Here is a 20,860-nt window from a genome sequence, read left to right on the forward strand (position 1 = left end):
AACAAATCTACCTCAGCTATAGGTTCTTTTAAGAAAAAAAAAAAAAAAAAAACCAGGAGACATACTTACAAATTACATGAGCTAGAAAAGCCTCAGAAGTATATATATATATATATATATACACTAGCTTGCTCATTATTCTCTAAGACAACTAAAGATGCCCCCACGTCATCACAGAGACATGATAATCCCAGGCCTCTTGATTACTCGGCTGTTGCAAGAGAGACACACATTCAGGCAATGAGACCTAAAAAACTAGACAAAACTCTCCCGGCTTTGATTTTTATCTTTATGCACTAGATTTTTCCATACAAAGGGACTCCTAAATTTAATAGCTAACCCATAAATGAAAGGTAAACAAACTAGGACATAGCCCAAATCTTTTTTTAAAAAGTGAAGGAGCACTCGTGTCTCACCTGCGGTCAAATCAGATGAACCAATTTCATCTGGCTTTTCCATCCAGAAGAAAAGTATGACCTGGAGGCATGTTCCTGACCTCCGGTACAAGGAGATGAAGTGCCCCCCCTCCCCCGACCATTTTCATCCTCTCAGACTGTGTAAGGAAGGATCGAAACTGCCAGTGGTGCCACCCCTCACACACCTGATGCCCAACAAATGCCTAGTCCCATGCAGCCATTTTATGACCATTCGGAAGGCAGAAACTACAAAGGAAGAATAAAACAAAACTAAAAAGTCCTCCAAACTCCCTCATCAGGTGCATGTCTGATTCCCAGAGGACATCAGTCCATTAAATGAAATAAAATATTAGAAACAGGCCCAGAAGACCGATAGACCTCACCCAAATCTCACTATGTTCCCACTTAAGCTGGGAAGGAAGTTATTCCAGCAAAAAAAAACAGGGGCTGTGGGAAAGGAGTGATGGGCTACAAAGGCACAAAGAGACATAAAGCTGGTGCCATGAATCTAAACGTGTGCCAGGGAAGAGTATCACAGAAAGTTCTAAATGAAAATTCCAGAAACTGCAGCCTCCTAAGTGGAACTGTTGTTTAGGGGATGAATTCTATAGGGAGTTTGAATTAAGTGCCTGTGCTATAGCATCTAGATGTTTTCTCTTTCATTATGACTTTGGAGTTTGTCATGAGAAAAAAAAAAAAAAGAAAAAAACATTAGAGCTTTCTACAGCCCCCAAAGTAAAAGGCGAGAGAAAGACAGGGTTTATATAACTGGCTTTTTACATAAATATTACATCAGGATACATTTCAAATGAAAACACACACACACACACACACAGCCGTCTTCCCTATCCTCTATTTTAAAATTCATTTCATACTTTAAATGTTGTTGATTTTTCACAAAACAAGTAAGAATCAAGTCAGCATTAAACACCTCCGAATAATTTCAGTCTTATGTTACTTGGAAAATTCACCACATCATGGAGGGTCACAAAATCCCGTGTTCAAGTCAGTTAAGGCACTGACAATTATGGGATGTTTTGCTGCAGCCTAGGGCAACTCGAAATGGCCACGGATGTTAACTAACTCCCTCCTCAACAGTCTGAGAAAAGGGAAAAAAAACTGTAAGTTTCCCCATCTGTTATTTCCTTTTTTTTTCTTTTTGGCTGTGGAAAAGTAAAATTATGCAAGAGCTTTTGAATGTAAAGGCTGTGTGTGCTTTTTCCCTTTTTGTCTCTGTGTACCGGTTATGTGATGTTGCGTAACTGAGTACAGAGTAGGCGGTTAGCGTTTACTATTGATTTACACTATGCCATCTAATGAATTCATAGCACTGAAAAGAAAGGAACGAGAGGGGGAGGGAGGAAAAAGAAAGGAGAGAAGGGCGAGAGGAGAGAGGAGGAACAGAGGAAAGCGAGAAGGAGCTCCTTTAGAGAAACAGTTCTAAAGCCTCCAACACTTTCATTCTCATTCCCTCTAGCTCTGACTTCTGGTTATTGCTCAGGCCTCAGAAAGATGGACTTTGAGCAAGCGACCCCAATATTCCAGTCTCGTTTCTAACCAGGATTATTGGCAGGTGAATGTCTGAAAGTACTAGTGTGTCAAATTACTTGAAAGCAATTCCACTCATCTGTCAGACTTCCCCATATGCACCTGTTTATCATTCTCTCTATGCGTTTGTAAATCTGTATCTGTGATAGTCGATGCCATGGTCCAACTGGTTTACCTAGTTGCAAACACTATTTGAAAGACACACAGGGCAAAGAGAAATACATTCTCCTTTACCCATCTCCTTTTACAATTGTATGAAGGATGCATTTAGAAATCTTTGAGGTCACTATTTTACTTTGGAAGAAGATAGACCACGAATCATTTGACTACACAGAACTGCCTAATACAGGATAATCAAAGAGAAATGGGCAAAATGAGGAGAGATTCTAAACTGATGAACAACACTTGAAAAAGAAATTTAAATAATTTCTTATATTATGCCCATGGAGAGCACTTAAAATTTAACTTTTGATCAGGATGATGATAGGCATTCCCAGTCCTCAGTGTTTTCCATGCCAGGCCGTACTGTGAGTTCCTAAATCGTAGGCTGGAAGGTAAGGGTGCAGTTGATTCTGCTGTTAGGCACAGGACCTTCCTGTACCTGAGTGCCCTCCCATGGCTGAGAACAACTAGTAAGGTGAGGAAGAGAAATAGAAGTTCTCTTTATTAGCAGCCAGCTCAAGGGTTTGTTGTGTTTCCTTCCTGAGTGTGGGTTTGTAAATGCTGACTAGGAAAAATCACATCCAAAAGAAAGAACAAGGGATCCCTGGGTGGCGCAGTGGTTTGGTGCCTGCCTTTGGCCTAGGGCGTGATCCTGGAGACCCGGGATCGAATCCCACATCGGGCTCCCAGTGCATGGAGCCTGCTTCTCCCTCTGCCTGTGTCTCTGCCTCTCTCTCTCTCTGTGACTATCATAAAATTAAAAAAAAAAAATAAAAGAAAGAACAAGAGTGTGAGGTTTCATTTCTGATCGTCCAATCATCTCTTTTCACCCAACTTAGCTTATTAAATATTAAACAGATGCCTACTCATCCATTTGTCAGAGATGCTTTAATAATCGATGGCCGTGTATACACTGTTGTATGTTGAGCACCTACCTTGCACAATGCTTGGCACATTCTCGGTGCTCAGCAAGTATTTGTTGAAACAGTAAAATGATTATGGGAGAAACATCTCTGTAGGAAAAGTAGCTAGAAAAGCCTCAGAAAAACATATTCCAGGGCTTTACAGGAAATCTTAGGCTGTATTATTCTATCATTTATCTGTAGACACAAAATGATGGTATAGAGGAAGTATCAGACAGTTATTTGGCGACAGTTGACTTCAGTTCCATTTTATTGAAAAAAAGCTTAACAAAAGTTATAATGTTGATAGCATCAGCAAAGTTTTGTGTTCATTTCCACTAGCCCTTTTGAACTATTTTACATTTCAGTCTTGGGCACAGAAAAGTCCATTTTAATTTCCATGGACACATTCTAAAGGAAAAGTCAGGGGGTATCAACATAATTCATCTTTTAAAAACTACGGAGAAGAATGTAGCCATTTAGTAATGGGAGAGAATATAGCTTTTTGTTGAAGGGCAAGGCAGGTTGAGTTTTGATTAGGTTATGCAAATTTAAATTAATAGCAGGGCAACCAAGAATGTACTGATTTCCATTTTCTTGGTTAAACAGGAGTTTTATAAGGAAAAAAAAATCTGGATTAGAAAGTCAGAAATGCCATCTTTCAGTGAATTCGTGAATGATATCTTTACAGGAAAAGGTGCATGGGCCAATCTCTCAGAAATTCCAGTTGAAGATTCAACTAAAAGCGTGTTTGGAGGTAGCTGCCATAGTACTTTTTAAATAGTGCATGACCATCTTGCTAATTCATCTAGGAGTAGGCATATACATTTCAGTCAAAACCTTCAGAAAGTTGTTTTTTTTTTAAACTTTGATCAATGGTTTAATCTAATCAAATTCAGCAACTTCCTTACATAAGCATCCTGGCAGTACGTTGACAAGACCATCCCACGTGCTATTTCATTTCATGGATTCTAAAAAATGAATGAGAACTTGGTTGGAACCCTCATTTTATTCATAAAGATTCTGAAGCTCAGAAGGTAATCTTCTCAGGGATATATATTTTGAGACAAAGCTGGGCCTAGTATCCAAAGCTCACAGTTCCTCTCTCCGTAGCTTAGGATAAGTTAATATTGTATAAATTGAATCTTATTTTATTTTATTTTTTTGGCCCTTTTCTCCCCCAAGTTTTTATTTAAATTTCCATTTGTTTACATATAGTGTAATATTAGTTTCAGGATAAATCTTATTTTAAATCCCAAAGAGAAAGATTTGAAGAGTCTTTTATAAGATTCTTTTATAAGATTATGTAACAATGTTCACCTTAAAGCTATCTTACACTTCATTTTTTATCTTTAGTCTTCACTCCTCTTTCCCTTCTTCCTCTTATTCTTTAGTTCTTTAGATAGTATCACTTTTAACTCTGTTTCTAGATCACTATGCCCATTGCCAATCTCAAATTCTTTCCTTTCTCACACTTTGCATTTGTTTTCCCATTTATTCTTTGCTTTTCTCCATGAAATAATTGTTTTGTTAATGAGCTTTGAGATCCTTAGAAGTCATAAAGGAAGAAAAAATTTACACTTAACATTATACAATAAATAGGCCTTTCATGTATACACAAATTAAGAAATAAAAACTGCAACAAGATACTGACAACTTACAGGCTATGCCACAGGGTGTTAGAGCTGCCTAAACCCTGTCACTGTCAATAAGACTGGAGCCTATGTTACAAGGAATCTCATCAGATGGGAGAGCAAATCTCACAATCTCCAGGCCACTCATTTTCCGCTTCACCATGTCACCTTTCTCTTCCCTGTTCTTTCTTTCCATTCCAGAGATATAACTATTTTGGGACTGATTATGGCATAGCAGAAGAAGGTCCAGAGAAATTCGAGTGGCTTAACGTGGCTTCATGATACGGGCCAAACTCTCTCAATTCCAAAAAAAAGTCCGAGAGAGTTGCATACAAAAATTGCAGCTACACAGAAAGTGAAGTCTGAGGAGGTTAAAAGAGAACTTGGACATGAGAAAGAAGTCCCTGGATAACAGAAATGTTGCTGCCAGAATCATTGTAATTAAGATTGTGTCATTGTTTCCCTTATAAAACATTAACTCTTATGGGGTTTACAATTCAGCTAAAATGATCAGCTCTAGGCTGAACACAGTTCCAAATATTTTCAAGTGGGAAGTACTTTCCCCCTCCCAATTCCTTAAAAGAGAAAACATGAAGCAACTATTCAGAAATTTCAGTGATATTTGGATTCTTACCACATATGTTTCTTCAAAAAAGAATAGGTGCCAGGGCATCTGGGTGGCTCAGTTGGTTAAGTGTCCAACTCTTGATTTTGGCTCATGTCATGATCTCAAGGTCATGAGATCGAGTCGGGTGTCAGGCTCTACGTTGAGCATGGAGCCTGCTTAGGATGCTCCCCCTCACTCTCCCTCTGCCCCACCTTGCCCCTCTCTTTCATAAGTAAATAACTCTTTTCTTTCTTTCTTTCTTTCTTTCTTTCTTTCTTTCTTTCTTTCTTTCTTTCTTTCTTTCTTTCTTTTAAGAGCAGGTGCCAGTTGAGGAGTCTAATCTACAGTGAGCTAAGGTGAACAACATCCACTGTAGAATGAAGGACATTAACCTACTCTAAGTGGGAAATAAAATAAAAAGGATGTCCTGTTATTCTAAAAGGTTTAATGTGCATCACTTGGATAGATATTTCATTCCATTTTAATGATGTGAATAGGATTTTGACAATATGGTGTTGAAAAGCCTTCCATTCCTGTTTGTTAACTAGAAAACCTTAAATTATAGGAGGCAAGAATTCCTGATGGTTTCCTTTGATCTCTTTCTTCATATGCCCATTTTCAGGGTGGATATTACATAATTAATAATTTTTTAAAACCTGTTTTTCTTATTTCTCTAGCATTGATCATGACATCTAATAGCTATAGTACAATGCTATGCCAAGTGGTGAGAACAGACAGGAGGAGGAAATCACAGACATACATTAAAATTAATAGGCCAGGGGGTGCCTGGGTGGCTCAGTGGTTGGGCTTCTGCCTTTGGCTCCAGTTGGGATCCCAGAGTTCTGGGATCGAGTCCCGCATCAGGCCCCCTGTGAGGAGCCTGCTTCTCCCTCTGCCTAGGTCTCTGTCTCTCTCTCTGTGTTTCTCATGAATAAATAAATAAAATATTAAAAAAATAGTTTAGAAAAATTAATAGGCCAGGAGGAAACTAGCATTTATTTAGTACATATTATATGACATTTACTTTATTTACATTATTCTATTTAATGCTAGCCTCTGTGAAGTAAATAAGATTGGCCCAAGTTTCATAGATTAGCAACCTAGTTACAGAGCTGCTGGCTAACTTCTTAAGGACACAGAGCTAATTAAAAAGTTGTGCACGTGAGGATCAGGACCTGTTTGACTCCCAGGCCCACAGGTACTGTAAGATACCACAAAGCCAGGAGCAGAATATGAAGCCATCAAATAAATAAATAAATAAATAAATAAATAAATAAATAAATAACCTTCACGCCAATGATGAGAGCCACCACATGCTCCGAGTAAGAGTTGGGAAAGGTAAATGACTCCTAAAAAGAAACAGGTTCTTGCTTTGCTCTTGGTTCTGATAAATCCCTGTTTCCTAAATGTATATTTGGTAAATATTTTTTTGTCATAGATAAGAAAATGTACCATTTCCTAGGAATCTTTAAATCAGACCTAATATTTGAGTGTTTATAAAAATCCCTTGAAAAATTTATACTCAATAACTAGATAATAGTTTATAACTCATACAAAATTCGATGATTAGTACATTAACAATTAATATGACTGTATGTATCTGTGTGTATACGGGTGTATATGATACATGTGTATGTGTATATAATATTTTTCCTTGTCAAAATTTCTGGTAACTTACTATATAAGATACTTGACAAAAGCTAACCAGTAAATAGGTTAAGGCAGGAGAAAAGGAAAGAACAAAGAAAAGAAGAGAGGTGCGTGTGAGAGGGAGAGAAAGACTGAGGTGGGGGGAGAGAGAGAGAGAAAGAGAGTGAGATGTCCTATCCTCAAGGTCACGGGGACATTTTTTAAAATATATTTTTAAGATGATAATTTGATGAAGAGCTTAACAATAAAGTAATAGCAGCCAACCAGATTTGAAAGAATGAATTAACAATTCTTTAGGCAGCATCAATTTATTTCTCAACTTTTAATATATTAAATATATTTAATATATTGCTTTGCCCTTCCCTCCTTTTGTGCTTTAAGTCTAAATCTGATTGGGAGCAGGAAGGAAGAAACAGTAACTTCTGGTTTAGCAGAAGCACAAAAGAACAGAGAATTAGAACATCTTCCTGGCCTTCTCTTCTCATCCTTATAAGGAAAAGCAATAGTAAACTAAACAACAGAAAAGCAACAACAACTACTTTGACCGTTTTGCTTAGGCAAAGGCAAGATTTGTTTCAGCACAACTTTGAGGGGTTTTTTCACATTTTAGCTTCTCTGGATGGTCTTACAACAAAGCTGAAGAAAAGACGTGATCTGCTTAGGGAAATAGATGAAATTTGGGGGAAAATAGGAGGCACTTCTTATTTTCAAACAGTTTTCAAATGCATGACCAATATATAACTTGCAACATTAAAAAAATTACACAGTTAACTCAAACCTGCTAAAAATAACTCACAATACCCTCTCCACTGAAACAAAACAAAATAAAGCAAAAACTCACAATTATTTTGACTGGTGAAAACAGTGACATGAAAGTAACAGATGGAAGCCCAGTTTTACTCACACAACACACTCACTAAACACAATTGCAAGCTTCCCCACAAAAATAACTCAACAATGGTGACTTTGGCCTAGTGCTTCAAAATATCCCCCTTAGGTGAGTTCCTTACAGACTTCAAAGGGCTTGGGAAAAATAACGTAGAATGAAACCAACTGTCTGTCCGAACCCAGAAACAGGAAAGGAGTGCCAATCAGAGCCTGCTAACAAAAGGGATCTTGTCACCTTCATCAAGTCCTTTCTCAGGACTGGAATAGGTGTTTTTCCCTTTATGTATTATTTCTTGTTGTTTGGTAGTAGTTTTAGGAAAGGTGACATAATCCGTACTCTTAAAAAACACCACACCACATAGCATCTAAAAACTTTCATAAATCAAATAATTAAAAGTAACAAATCTTCCTGCTAATTGCTCCTCAAAGTTAAAAGACAGGTTATTTTCTTACCTTACACCGTGCCTTCTGATCTGACAGTGTCATTCAATCAATAATTTCAATGTCAGTTACTGATTTTCAACTCTTTTATTACAAAGGCTTCAAGCAATAATGAAATGGTGCTGATCTGCTTGCTTTCACTCTATAGAACGTCTATATTTATATGCTTTGCTTCTATTTGGATCTATATTTATCTGCTTTATCTGCCTACAGTGCATCTGTTTCTCATACACACAGACATATATTTATATATATACACACATACTGTATATATATAGGTTATATATAAACACACATACCCACAAAAAAAATGTATGAATGTATGCTAGTGTGCTTATTTCAACAAGCGTGCAGGTGCATAAATACTCAGACACATGACAAATATACCAAGAACATAAATGTACATATAAACATAGTTGTACAGGGAAAAGCGTATCTTAACAATAGGCCTGTCTGCAAGACTTGAGACTTACACACTCAGGAGTGACAGCCACAGACTACTCTGGGAAGGAGAAAAACTCTTCAGAGAGCAAAACTACGTAACTAAATACAGTTCAGGCGTTCTGACTTACTCATTTTAAAGACGAGGGGCAGAGACGCCGAGAGGCTAAGAGAGAAGGTCTGACAGCTTTCTAGTGGACAACCTGACTTGGGAGCAGAACGTGGGACTCTAACTCCTAGAGGAATCTTCTGCTATGCTGACTCGAAATGATGAAACAGTTTTCTCAAACCCAAATCATCTAATTTCCACTAGTCCGTATTGTTTCCCTTTCTTTGCTGCATGAAATGGAAGCCACCAATATTCAGTGAGAGTCAGGAACTGCTCCAACTCTTTTAAATGTACGATAGCATTTAATCTGTACAATAGCTCTATAAAGCCGGTATTCTTGCTCATGTCCATTTTACAGATACAACATCTGAGGCCCGATTATTAAATAACTCACTCAAAGCTACACAGCTAGTAAGCAAAGAAGCCACGCTCCTGTGATACTTCACAGCCTGTGCTTTTCCCACTAAATGATGATGCTTTCCTTAATACACATCTAAATGCCCGGTGAACGCCCCCAGTACCACAGTCTAAGCATCACATAAATCTAACAACTGGCCTGTTTCAGGATACGTCATAAGCCTAAAGCAGAGGCTCTCAGTCTGAGCAAAAATAAAGGGAGTGGAACAGGTATAAGTTGTGCATCCCCAGTATACAGCGCAAACCCTCTAATAGAAATAGAAACATGAAAAACTCAGTCCAAAAAAAAAAAAAAAATCACCCCAAGGGTAGTCTTACGTGATTTAAAGTCTTAATAACTTCTAGTCTATGAACATTTTATGTTTTTTTCATCAAAAGATGATAGCAAACTGATAAAATTGAATCAGATGGGAAATAGAGGCACAAGGAGGAAAACGAGGGTAGCAAAAGAAAGCAAGCACCACACCCCTCTTCTTCTCTTGGGACACCACTTCCAAAAATAAACATCTATCAACAAATGCAAAGCCAGTACCAAAAATTGGTATTTCACCCCCACTTAAGTGTTAAGACAGATTCAGAAAGGCAACCATGTCTAAGGTAATTTCATACAGATTTCCTCAGATAGTAACCAGCTATGTGAGCTATCCCAACACACAGGAGTTTCACACGTTGTTCAGCTTACACAGGACCCAGCACTAGAAGATGCCATGTGGCTCTGTGAAACTCCCTGGGGCATACTGCATCCATAAGCCAAGGAACAGAAATTACACTGATCCATACATGCAGCTCTTCATCTGTGACATATTGATAATTACTCTTTATTTGTGAATTAAATCCAAGTTATAAAAACAAGTTTCAGACATTTGTCACAAACAGGGTGCATTTTACTTAACTCTTTCAGAACACCATCTCACTACCGTCTCCAGGAAATGGGAGCTATCCTTGAAAGGGCCTGATACTGTGGAAGGATTATGGCTGAGGGGGGTTGGGGGGGGGGAGAGAGAGAGAGAGAGAGAGAGAGAGAGAGAGAGAGAGAGAACTGACTTGAATTTGAATCCCAAGTCTTCCACTGATTAACAATATAGATTTAGGCGCATCACTTAAATGGATCTGAATCTCAGTTTCATTACCTGTGGAATGAAGAATAAAACCACCGATTCTGCAGGAACATTGTGAGGATTAGAGATAGTCCCACAGCAATGTCCCTCTCATAAAGGGGGCCATTAAATATTAATTATTATATGTTTAAGAAGACCTTTTGGCTGTGGCTTTCTATTGCATAAATGGCACACAGTTCTTTCGGGAGTAAAAGAACACGTGAGGTCCTTTATGCTGGCTTAATCAAAGATAAACTTTTTGGTGATCAGATATGTTCCAAGTAATGACAGAAATAAGAGCATTTCAGAGTGTAACATTTTCACTGGAAGATCTTAAAGCACTTCATGGCCTTCCACTTTTGTGATGGTGGCTACTCTCATTTAACTACTGGGCCAAATGAAGCCCAGAGATACATCCCCCAGATGAATAATAATTTTTAAAAAATCACCACCAGGGGTGAGTAGAATTTCTGTCTTTAACATCTAAACCACATAGTGTCCAGCTGAGTAATAACTGTGGCAAGGTCACAGATACAAAGGGCCGTGGTTCCCTAGAGCTCTTTGAGATTATTCACTGAGGCCAGAACCATTAGGTAATGCTGTGTACATCTGCTGAGATAACAAGGGTGAGTCAGGGTTAGGTCAGGGTTTCAGGTTATAGGGGTGGGGCCAAGAGTGGCTTTCACATGAATGCTGAGAGCAGTTTAATTGCAGCAGCGAACGAGCCATATAGTACTTAATGTAAGAGGAAAGAAAAGAAGAGACAGCCACTGCCAAGAGATGGTGGGTGGGAGTGGGGACCCTGTGGGGCTCAAATGGGGAACTGTGTCTCAAAGAGGAGACCCTCCCATGCGAGCGCACACACTGAGAAGCGCACAAAAAAAGCCCAGGGTGCAGCATAAATCCTGCTATCCCAATAACACACACAGATGTTCCACCATTGTTTTCTTTTATGCACATTTTAATTAAGAGATCAGAATCAAGCATTAAAATGTTATTAAATGGCTTGTTTACATTTTCACTATATGTCATTTATTATGCATTTCCTAAATGTGTATCTATGCAGAAGGGCTATTTGGGATTTTTATGTCACTGTTACAATTGTCCCTCTAACTCACACCAGTTTTCGCTAACCAAGGAACTGTCAGAAAGCCTGTTTGGTCCACGCAGTGGGATGGGAACTCTGGCTTCTTTAATTCTCAGTCAAGCCAACCTCACCCCCATCACACCTCCCTGCAGTGTGACAAATCACACTGGCACTCCAGGATGTCCCAGGTCCACAGCAACCTGGTTATTCAGGAAAGGCCCATTTTTAAATTCCATCCCATTGTCTTCACAAGAAAACAGTGTCTACATTCATGCCATACTCTTCCTTGAGCAGTTTTGAAAACCTCAGGAACTCAAAGCTACCACATGGAGAAAACTGGCCTCTTCCCAGTGGCACAGACTCCCCCCGGAGGGGACACCTGGGAAAAAATGGGAATGAGACTTTTTTTTCTCTCTCCTCAAGCCATCACTTATTTCTAGTCCACCACTTAACTCTACTTACCCCTGCAGGAATCCCTTGAGTGTTCTGTATTATTATAGAATTGAAACAGATACCCAAACCTCCCCTTCTCCCAGACTCCACAGATATTAAGACTTACTCACAGTCTACTTGCAAATGTGGAGTGTAGGTGTCCTGTAGTCGGCCTGCCCCGTATGGCCTAGAAGCCCCTTGTTCAGGTGATGCCTTATGAATCACGGTGCACGGAATTGTAAGGCCGAGGGCAGGACCTACGTCTCATGCATGTTCTGTTCAGTACCTAATATACTGTGAGTGCTCAGTCAGTCCAAATAAGAGAGGTGGGCTTCCTCCCTCCCTCCCTCCCTTCCTCCCTTCTTCCTTCCTCCCTCCCTCCCTCCCTTCCTCCCTTCTTCCTCCCTTCCTCCCTTCTTCCTTCCTTCCTTCCTTCCTTCCTTCCTTCCTTCCTTCCTTCCTTTCTCTTTCTTCCTTTCTTTCTTTCTCTTTCTTTCTTTCTTTCTTTCTTTCTTTCTTTCTTTCTTTTTCTTTCTTTCTTTCTTTCTTTCTTTCTTTCTTTCTTTCTTTCTTTCTTTCTTTCTTTCTCTTTCTCTCCCCTCCTCTACCCCTGCCTCCCTCCTCTCTTCCCTCATTTCTCTTTGTCTGATTGTTATCCAGGATAAGCAGAATGCTTGCACACAGCAGGCACAAGACAGGAACACATTCTAATCCACTGTCAGATTATACTCTTTAAACTGTCTCATTTGCAGCACTACTGATCTACAAACATGCTTCCGTAACTTTAAATATAACCTTGAGGTTAGTAGACACCTGGTCTACTAAAGCTCCCTGAAGCCCTGCTGTGACGGTCCCTGGGGCAGCCTTCCATCTGGAATGCCCTCAACAGAACCTCTCCTTAGAACTCCTTTATTGTGCCATGTATATCTCAAAATCGTATCTCCATCACCCAGCAAACTGAGTCTTTATTCCTTTAAATAAAAATAATAACACCAATAACACCTGGCATTCAAACTTTGAGATTTCAATAGAATCCAAAACTCAGACTCTTTAAAGCCCGAGTTTCAGATTTCACCATGGAAATTTCAAATAGCTAAAGTGGAGCATTACAAGTTTCTATGTTAAGTCTATGGAATTCTACATTTAGGTGTAAATGATGTATGAGTGATGTAGGGCAGTGTGGCAACCACTTCCTAACGCAGGAAGTTACTCTTGAAACAAATCTGCAGACTTCTGGGTTCCCACTGGATAATGGCAGCAAACTGAATTTGAATTTTCCAGATATTCTCCAAAAGTAATGTAGATCAACAAGGAGGGACAATAAAACATCTTCTGTCCATAGCATAACTAAAAGACAGAAAGCGCTACAGACTTCAATTTCTGCATGAGCAGTGAAATAAACACTGGGAATCAAGGAGAGCCAGCTGGGGATCCCCCACTAGGATGGTGCCCCGAGAGAACTCTACCTAGGAGTCCAGTAGGACTGTTTCCCTAGGACAATCAAAGCTTTAGGAAGGAGATGTGTTCCTGTATAAGCTCCCTGTGTGAAGTATAAATGCCAGGGACCTTCCAAGAACCTATGGAAATCAGAATTTCCAGAAGACATATCCAAGCATCCACATTTCAAAACTCCAGAAGTGATTCTGAAATACCCTACAGATGAGGACCAATGTGCCCAGGGGTAAGTTCAACCTTTATAAATTCATCTCCTCTAATAAACATAAACACAATATTCTGCTCTTGCCAGGCCAGTCTCCTGTTCCCCACTCTTGCCTTCCCCAAAGAGAAAGTGAATTTATGTCTTTGTACATCTGCTCCCAACTTGCCCTTATCTGAAATACTGCGCATGCTCCTTACTGCCTGTTTAAATTCTCCCCACTTCCAAAATTGGGTTCAAGTTTTACCTCCCTTCCAACTCTCATGCATTCCACCTCCATTAATAAGTTACAGAGTATGTGCTGTCCCCTCTGTCTTAAATCATTATGGAAACAATAGCTTAGGTTTGTTTTGCATCTCAGTGAGATCATAAACCATATGAGTCCTCAGGAAGTGTTCGTATGTTTTCGTTGGGACCTCTTTGCTATATACATCTGAGACTTTCCAAAGACAGCAGAATGAATCAAAGTAGCACCTGTGTATTCATCATCAAATAACATAGGGGATACATATTGACCTCAAAAACTCAGAATCCACGCCTTGTACTCTGTAAGCTTTACATTATAAAGAAAATACATATGTAGAAGTGAAAAAAAATAGACAAACAACAGTTTGTATCTCTAGTACTAATCCCTTTTCTGAGTTCCTGAGTCATAGACCTATTAATTCTTCAACTTCTTCACTTGGACAAGAATTGCAAAGTCAACATGCCCCAAATTAATTCATAATTATCCCTGCCCACAAATCTACTCTTTCCACCATATCCTCCATAGCTCCCAACTCCACAGAGTCCATGATATTGCCATTCATCCAGTTGCTCAGGGCAAACACCTAGGACTCCCCGCACCTGATGTGTCTCTCTCTAATCTATACCACATCAAAATCCTCAGCAATTGCTTTCAATGTACACTCAAATTATTCAGAAATGAACTATTTTCCTGCCCTCCACTGCCATTGTCCATCATATCCTGGGCTCCCACAGTAACTTCTGACTGGTCTTCCTACTCTGTCTTTGGTCCTTTTAGCCTATTCTCCATGGAATAGCCACAGACCTTTTTTGATTTATAAACTAGAACACATACCTTTTTAAGATTAATTTTTATTGTTTTTAGAGAGACAGCATGAGCACGAGGGGCAGAAGGAGAGAGAGACTCTCAAGCTGACTCCACACCGAGTGCGGAGCCAGACGGGGGCTTGATCCCACAACCCTGAGATCATGACCTGAGTCAAAGCCAAGAGTCAGATGCTTAACCCACTATGCCACCCAGAAACCCCAAGAGCAAATACCCTTTTTAAAACCTGCTAACAGCTTCTTGTCAGTCTTTACCACAGCCTATGTGATCTGATCCATCCCTAGCTTTGTGACCATCCCTGCTTTACCCCACTTGAGCTACACATTTCTTCTTGCTCTTTCTGGAACATTTTAAGATGTTCTTACCTACTTTATAATATCTATTCCCTAAACCTCAAATCCTCTTCTTCTGATCATCACATGCGTAGCTCCTCATTATTATAATATTTGCTCAAATGCCCGTTGTTTTAGTGAGACCTTCTCTACCTGCCCTATCGCAAAGGGCACTCTCTCCATCATCCATTCCTATTTTTACCCCCGCACGCTGCCTTGTTTTCTTCCTAGATCTTATCATTATTTAAAATGATATATTTTTGCTTACTTAATTATCGGTTTTCTCTTCTTTCATTATAAAGTCAGTTTCCTAGGGGACTTTGGTTAATTTTTCACTCTCTCCCCAGTAATTAGGACAATGTCTGAAACATTATAGGTGGTTGATAGATATTAAATGACTGAATGAATAAGTGGATGAATAAAGCATTCTAAATCTCATCCCAGTCATATCAACTTTAAATAGAAAATTTTTATTCTGCACAGTGTAGTGGCTGCTCTGGATTGTCCCAGATGCCTCTGTTCTTTCCATCTGACTGCACAAGCCAATCTGGGTACCCACCTACATGCTACAGCTCAGGTCTTAGAATATGGTTCTTGGGAAAAGTGAAGTGAAATTAGGTAGTTAACTAAAAATAATGTCTCCTTTGAGTCTATAAAGGGAGACGTTTTCCCAGCCCAACTAGTCCAAGTGTCTTAGACTGGTATGGAACGCTGACGTGGCAATCTTGCACTTGAAGGACTCCCAACCTGGAGAGGGAATGGAGTATCCTTTTGTACTCTCTATTTTGTAAAACTACCAAGTATGACTCATTTTTGTATCCACAGTGTTCAGAACATTGCTGAGCAGATACTAGAACTTCGATAAATGTTTACTAAACAAATGAACAGACCAATCCATATAACAAACAACAATTTTAAGTGCTATTCTTCTATGTCTTAAGCTTTGTGACAGTATTAACTATTCTTAGTGAATACAGAAATCACCTCAATTAGATACTTAGTTTTATCCACCTCAAATGGATAAAACTCATTCTCACAGCTTTTTTTTTTTTTCCCCACTTCATAGGTTAAACTGAAAAACTCCTTGTGAAGGACCATGTCTTATCTATCTTGTATCCTCAGTTCTTAGCAGGATGTCTGGCTGCAAAAGGAGAAAAACTCCACAGCAAAGGATAAAGAAGTTTGAAGTCCTGGCAGGAATCAGTGAGTATTAAAGAATGCCAGTCTGACATGATTATCAGATGTTAGGTGATGAAAACCATGCCAACTAACATATGGATTCCTACCCTGCTTCTATGGAAGACTTGAGCTCTAAAATTATTTCCTGAACACAGGGGATCAGAACTGATGCTGATTATTTACTATGAGACTGCTACTTTCCAGAATATTGCTGATCAAAGTGCTAGACACTCAATGCATGGAAGTCTACACACCTCTTTATTCAACACTCCTATAGGGACGTAAAATGCTTTAGCAAGTGGATGTTATAAGAAATAGTTCCTAACAGCAGGTTGTTCACTAAATATAAAAGCCTTTTCAAATAAAAGATGAAATATATAACTATTAAATCAATAGGCCTTAGGGTAACTGACTTCCTTGGTTTATCTGAGACTGAGGAGACTCAGACTCCTGAGACTGGATGTGGGACTTCCAGTGTTAAAACGGAAAGTTCTGGGCTAGCCAAGATGGGCTGGTCACCTAATCACGACATAATTTGTTCATTTAATTATCAGATATTCATACATACCTATATGTAGGATTATTAACGTGTATGTAGACTGTGGTAGACACGGGCATCAGGCCACAACATGAGAGGGTTGAGGAGGAGTCTGCCTGTGTTGTTCCAGTGTATAATAGGAAGTGTAAATCCCTTTTCTTTATTTTCTGTCCATGGCCCCCTATGTTGGACCTTCTTCTTATGTTTTAAAACCATATGCTTGTGTTGATTTTATTACACTCAAAGGATATTAATTTGGGGTGTTAGGACAATTTCCTTTTCTCCAGAAGAAAGGGAAAAGTGAGAGCACCAATGAAGAGTGGTCTCCAATGACGCATGGGCTCATCTGTTTTTTACAACCCCAAATGTGGTAATTTATGATGGTGATGTCACTGTAGGGAATTAAAATTTTCCTAACCCAGAATGTGTGCTTTCTCCATAAGCCAGAAGTGAACACATGCAGATTGAGTTCAAAATCCAAGGTGAGACCTACCAAAAAAGGATCCCAACCTCAATTCTGCCGAGGTTTTATTGTAAGACAAACTGGGACAGCCCCTCGTGGTTTCCTTCACGTTCCTATGACCCCCTCACAAGGATCACGTGGCTTTAAGGAGGTCCAAAATAGTAGTCAGTCTTTGGTCAAGGGATAGTCATCAGAATCTGGATTACAGTCTGAGAAGCACTGCATTCTGCAGAGTTTACAATTCCAGCCTTTAAACATTGAAGGGCAATATCTTCTTTCTAAATATCTCTGGTCAGTCTTAGCAACTAGACCTACTTTTGAGGCTCCATTCCTTTTATGTCTTTTAAACTTAATGATAAAGAGGAAAGATCTAAATTTATAATACACATGAAACAGTGAAATTAGGAAAAAAATTCTATTTGATGTGAGCCTGTTTTTTTTAAGCTCCCATGACTAAAAAGATCAACAGTTACCTACATTTGTAATATTTATGCCTCCCAGACTCAGTGTAATGAGTTTCATCTCTGATCGAATTTTTATAACTGACTTTCATTTACCTGTGAAATAGAAAGCTTTGGTAGGCTCTTGCCCTAAAGAATCAGATGCAAAAGTTAGTTCTATTGCAAGGAACAGAGGGAAAAAAAATTCACCCTAATATGCTACTCCTGTATTCCTCTGCTTTTTGCAGGAAAAGAAAGGTACAGAGGACTGATTAAGCAAAACCTGAGAAGCAGAGTCTTCAGCTCTCTTCCTTGAAACTGTGGTGTGTCTTCTTCACTTTGGCCAAGTGCCCAGCTACGAGAATTCTCCCACAAGATGAGCATGTTTCAGAGCAAACTCTTATCCTAACTGTTGGTGTAAAAAAGCCCAACCCTACATTCTGTTCAGGGCTTTGGTGAAGTCTGTAAGCCAAAACAGAGGAGCACGACTTCCTCCATTAAACTGGCTGGAACCCAGGTTATACTAATTCAGTCTAAATAGAAAACCTCTGCTTTTCAATCCCTTTGTTCTCTTGGATGTCACAGCTCCCTGCTCTATTCGCTTCCTTTTATAGTCTTTCTTCACCAAGCATTTCAGGGGAAAAAAAAAAAAAAGCTAAATAAAGATCACACAGCCTGTTCCATTGTGTCCCCTTCTTCTTCATCATCTTCTTTTCCATTTCTGCAATGTTGTGGCACCTATTAACTACCAATGTTTTCAGAATGACATTATACAAGGTGCGGGCTGTACCACTGTGCCCTAAAAATATCAACAACTGCATTAGTCTCACAATAATTAATGGCAGGCATTATGCAAATGACAACTTTTTCGCTGCAAAATAATGACATTTCTTCATTTTGAGCAGAGTTATGCAAAACAATGAATTTAGGATGATAAATCACACAGGAGAATTAAGAAAGCCATAACGTTCCTGCCCAGGCAGGCAGAAAGATAGACAGACCAACAATTTAGAAGACATTGTTTGTTCTCACACCACTATAAAAAATCAGAGCCAGTCGGCCATTAATGTGTGTGGGTTTTTTTCCTTCTCCCCTTTAGGCAACAATGCATAAGGGGATGCTAAATTCTAGCAATTGGATCATTACAAGTCACAAGCAAATTTTTCTTTATTAACCTTAATAAGTCATTCACTCAGAGACTATAGTCATCAGGCAAATAAAAAGTATCACATGCCATTCTGCTACACATTAACTAATTCCTTATGCAAACATCACAACATATAGCAATTACTGCCGCTCAAAAAAACAAAGTCATTTTCAATTTATTTTATTGCTTTTATACTTGGCCATTTCCTGTAGCACATTATCGTTTCTTTCCATAACAACCCGAGGTGGAATGGAGGAGAATTTCAGTTGCAATGAGCACTTCCTCTAGCCACCTTTGTCATACCTTTCTCCCCTTCAGAGGCTGCTAAAACAGGCTGTGGATAGAGTGAATGTGCATGTGCTCCCTCACAGCAAATCTCCACTGCTCTGATGGGAATGGCTCTTTCAGCCCCTACCTCTGTGACAAAGCGCATAGAGAATGGGCAAAATGGGTCTGTCTCCCACATTTGCTACCATGGAATGCTGATGGCTTTCCTTGATTCTATAGAACAAGTTATAAGTGCAGGTTCAGATCTGCCTCTAACAGGTGAACATTAAAGTCCACATATTCAGTCTTCACCTGAGAGATGCCTGCTATGGTTAATGAGAATTATGGGACTAGTTCGTCATGCTCCACTCAGCGCATAACCTGTTCCTTCAAGAGTTCTAAGTGAAGAGCAATAATAAATATTGAAACCTCACCCTCCGATGTCAAATAGGCCCTCTTTGTTTTTCCTGGTTTTATTCCACAGCACCATTTATCCAAGCTCTCAGGATGTGAAACAAACGCTAAGTAAACCTTGCATGTGGCCAGTAGATTTTTTTTAGCCCATTTTATAGATTGACAAGTAAATTCCAAGCAACCAGGGGCTTTTCACAAAGTTGGACAAGGAAACAGATCAGATCTGACTAACTCTCCAATGTTCTAACCTCTGAGGCCATGGCCTCTTTCTCATAATCATGAGCACTCTTTCCTGCTGGTAAACAATTATGTTGAAAACAGCCTGTACATGTCCCTGTTCACACAATAGGATCATCATCTCCCTCTGTTCTCCTAAATCCACAATCCATTCCCTTCTTTTAAAGGTAGAACATTTCCAAAATACACGAGGGAAAAGCTCCCTTTTCAGTTTCTCTTCCTGAAGGTAATAACATTTTGCAGTTCTCCTTAAATAAAATCCAGCCCATGCTGGATCAATAAGAATGATGCCCATTTCCCTAATGGCAGCCGATTGCCATTTGCTATTCAAATCAGACTAGATAAATTACAGTACATGCCAGGGAACAGGCCAGTGAATTAAGACAGGCCTCCAGAGGACCAGCGATATTATTAATCTTTTAAGACACTATCATATTTCTTCTTGACAGTGTGCGTAGACTCACAGACACACTGCACCCAGATTGAAATATCAGCCGCTGAAAAAATCAATAGTGTTAGAAACACAATAATTTTTGGTCTGCAGGGCCTATACTAAGCAACACTTGGACCCCTCCATGCCATCTCTTCTCCTACTTCACATTTCCCATTTTCTCCTCCTACTTTGTTTGGTTTTAAAAGCTGGTAAGGCCAAATGACAAGATATTATGAAGGGGTTTCCACCACTAACATTGATGGTCAGAGTGTTAATTTTCCATGGGTGTTTGAAACACTATCACTAAACTGGTAAAAAGGTTTTGGTGTAGGGTTATTCTTCCTAGGCACTTAATACAGACCTCTGATCCCTATGCATTTGGTTCCCTTTTGTGAAGAAATGCAGATATTCAGGGAGGTGGTCATACTCAGAAATCCCTGAAGAAGCAGAATGGAAAGAAATAAAAATAATGGAAACCAGATCAATTTTTTTTTTTTGAAGGGATTCACTGAGAAGTGAGGGGAAAAAAGCAAAACAAAATAAAACACCACAGAAGGAGCACTATGAGGTGGGAAGAACCTTTAAATTATATTCTAAAAATTTGGGGTACAGCTCTGCCTCTGCTATTTACACACCGTATGATTTTGCCAGCCACTTCATCTTTCAGAACCTTGGTTTCCTTACCTGTTAAGTAAAAACAATATAATCATCTACCTTGTAGGAGTCTTGTGAGGGTTAACTAACAAGATATGAATGCTGTCTAAATAATACAGTACTTTGTCAATGGTTAAAAATGATATAAATTTCTACTAAAGAAGGACTTCTGAAATACGTCTGTTATTTTTTTCCT

The 20,860-nt window shown here is 39.2% G+C and overlaps 1 protein-coding gene and 1 long non-coding RNA gene across 50 annotated transcripts in view; one reads left to right on the top strand and one right to left on the bottom strand.

The window, feature by feature from the left end:
• ZBTB20 (zinc finger and BTB domain containing 20) overlaps positions 1-20,860 on the bottom strand; it is a 753,858-nt gene that overhangs the window by 350,251 nt on the left and 382,747 nt on the right. The window lies entirely within an intron of this gene.
• On the top strand, positions 1,466-20,830 carry LOC140594195 (uncharacterized). Of its 2 annotated transcripts, XR_011994809.1 has the most exons (3): positions 1,466-1,537; positions 15,959-16,095; positions 17,761-20,830. It is a non-coding gene; the product is annotated as an uncharacterized lncRNA (long non-coding RNA). The 2 variants fall into 2 exon arrangements; XR_011994803.1 differs by lacking the exon at positions 1,466-1,537 and having other exon boundaries at positions 11,642-16,095; positions 17,761-18,192.

The sequence above is a fragment of the Vulpes vulpes genome, chromosome 1 (assembly GCF_048418805.1).
Source record: "Vulpes vulpes isolate BD-2025 chromosome 1, VulVul3, whole genome shotgun sequence".
Taxonomy (NCBI): domain Eukaryota; kingdom Metazoa; phylum Chordata; class Mammalia; order Carnivora; family Canidae; genus Vulpes; species Vulpes vulpes.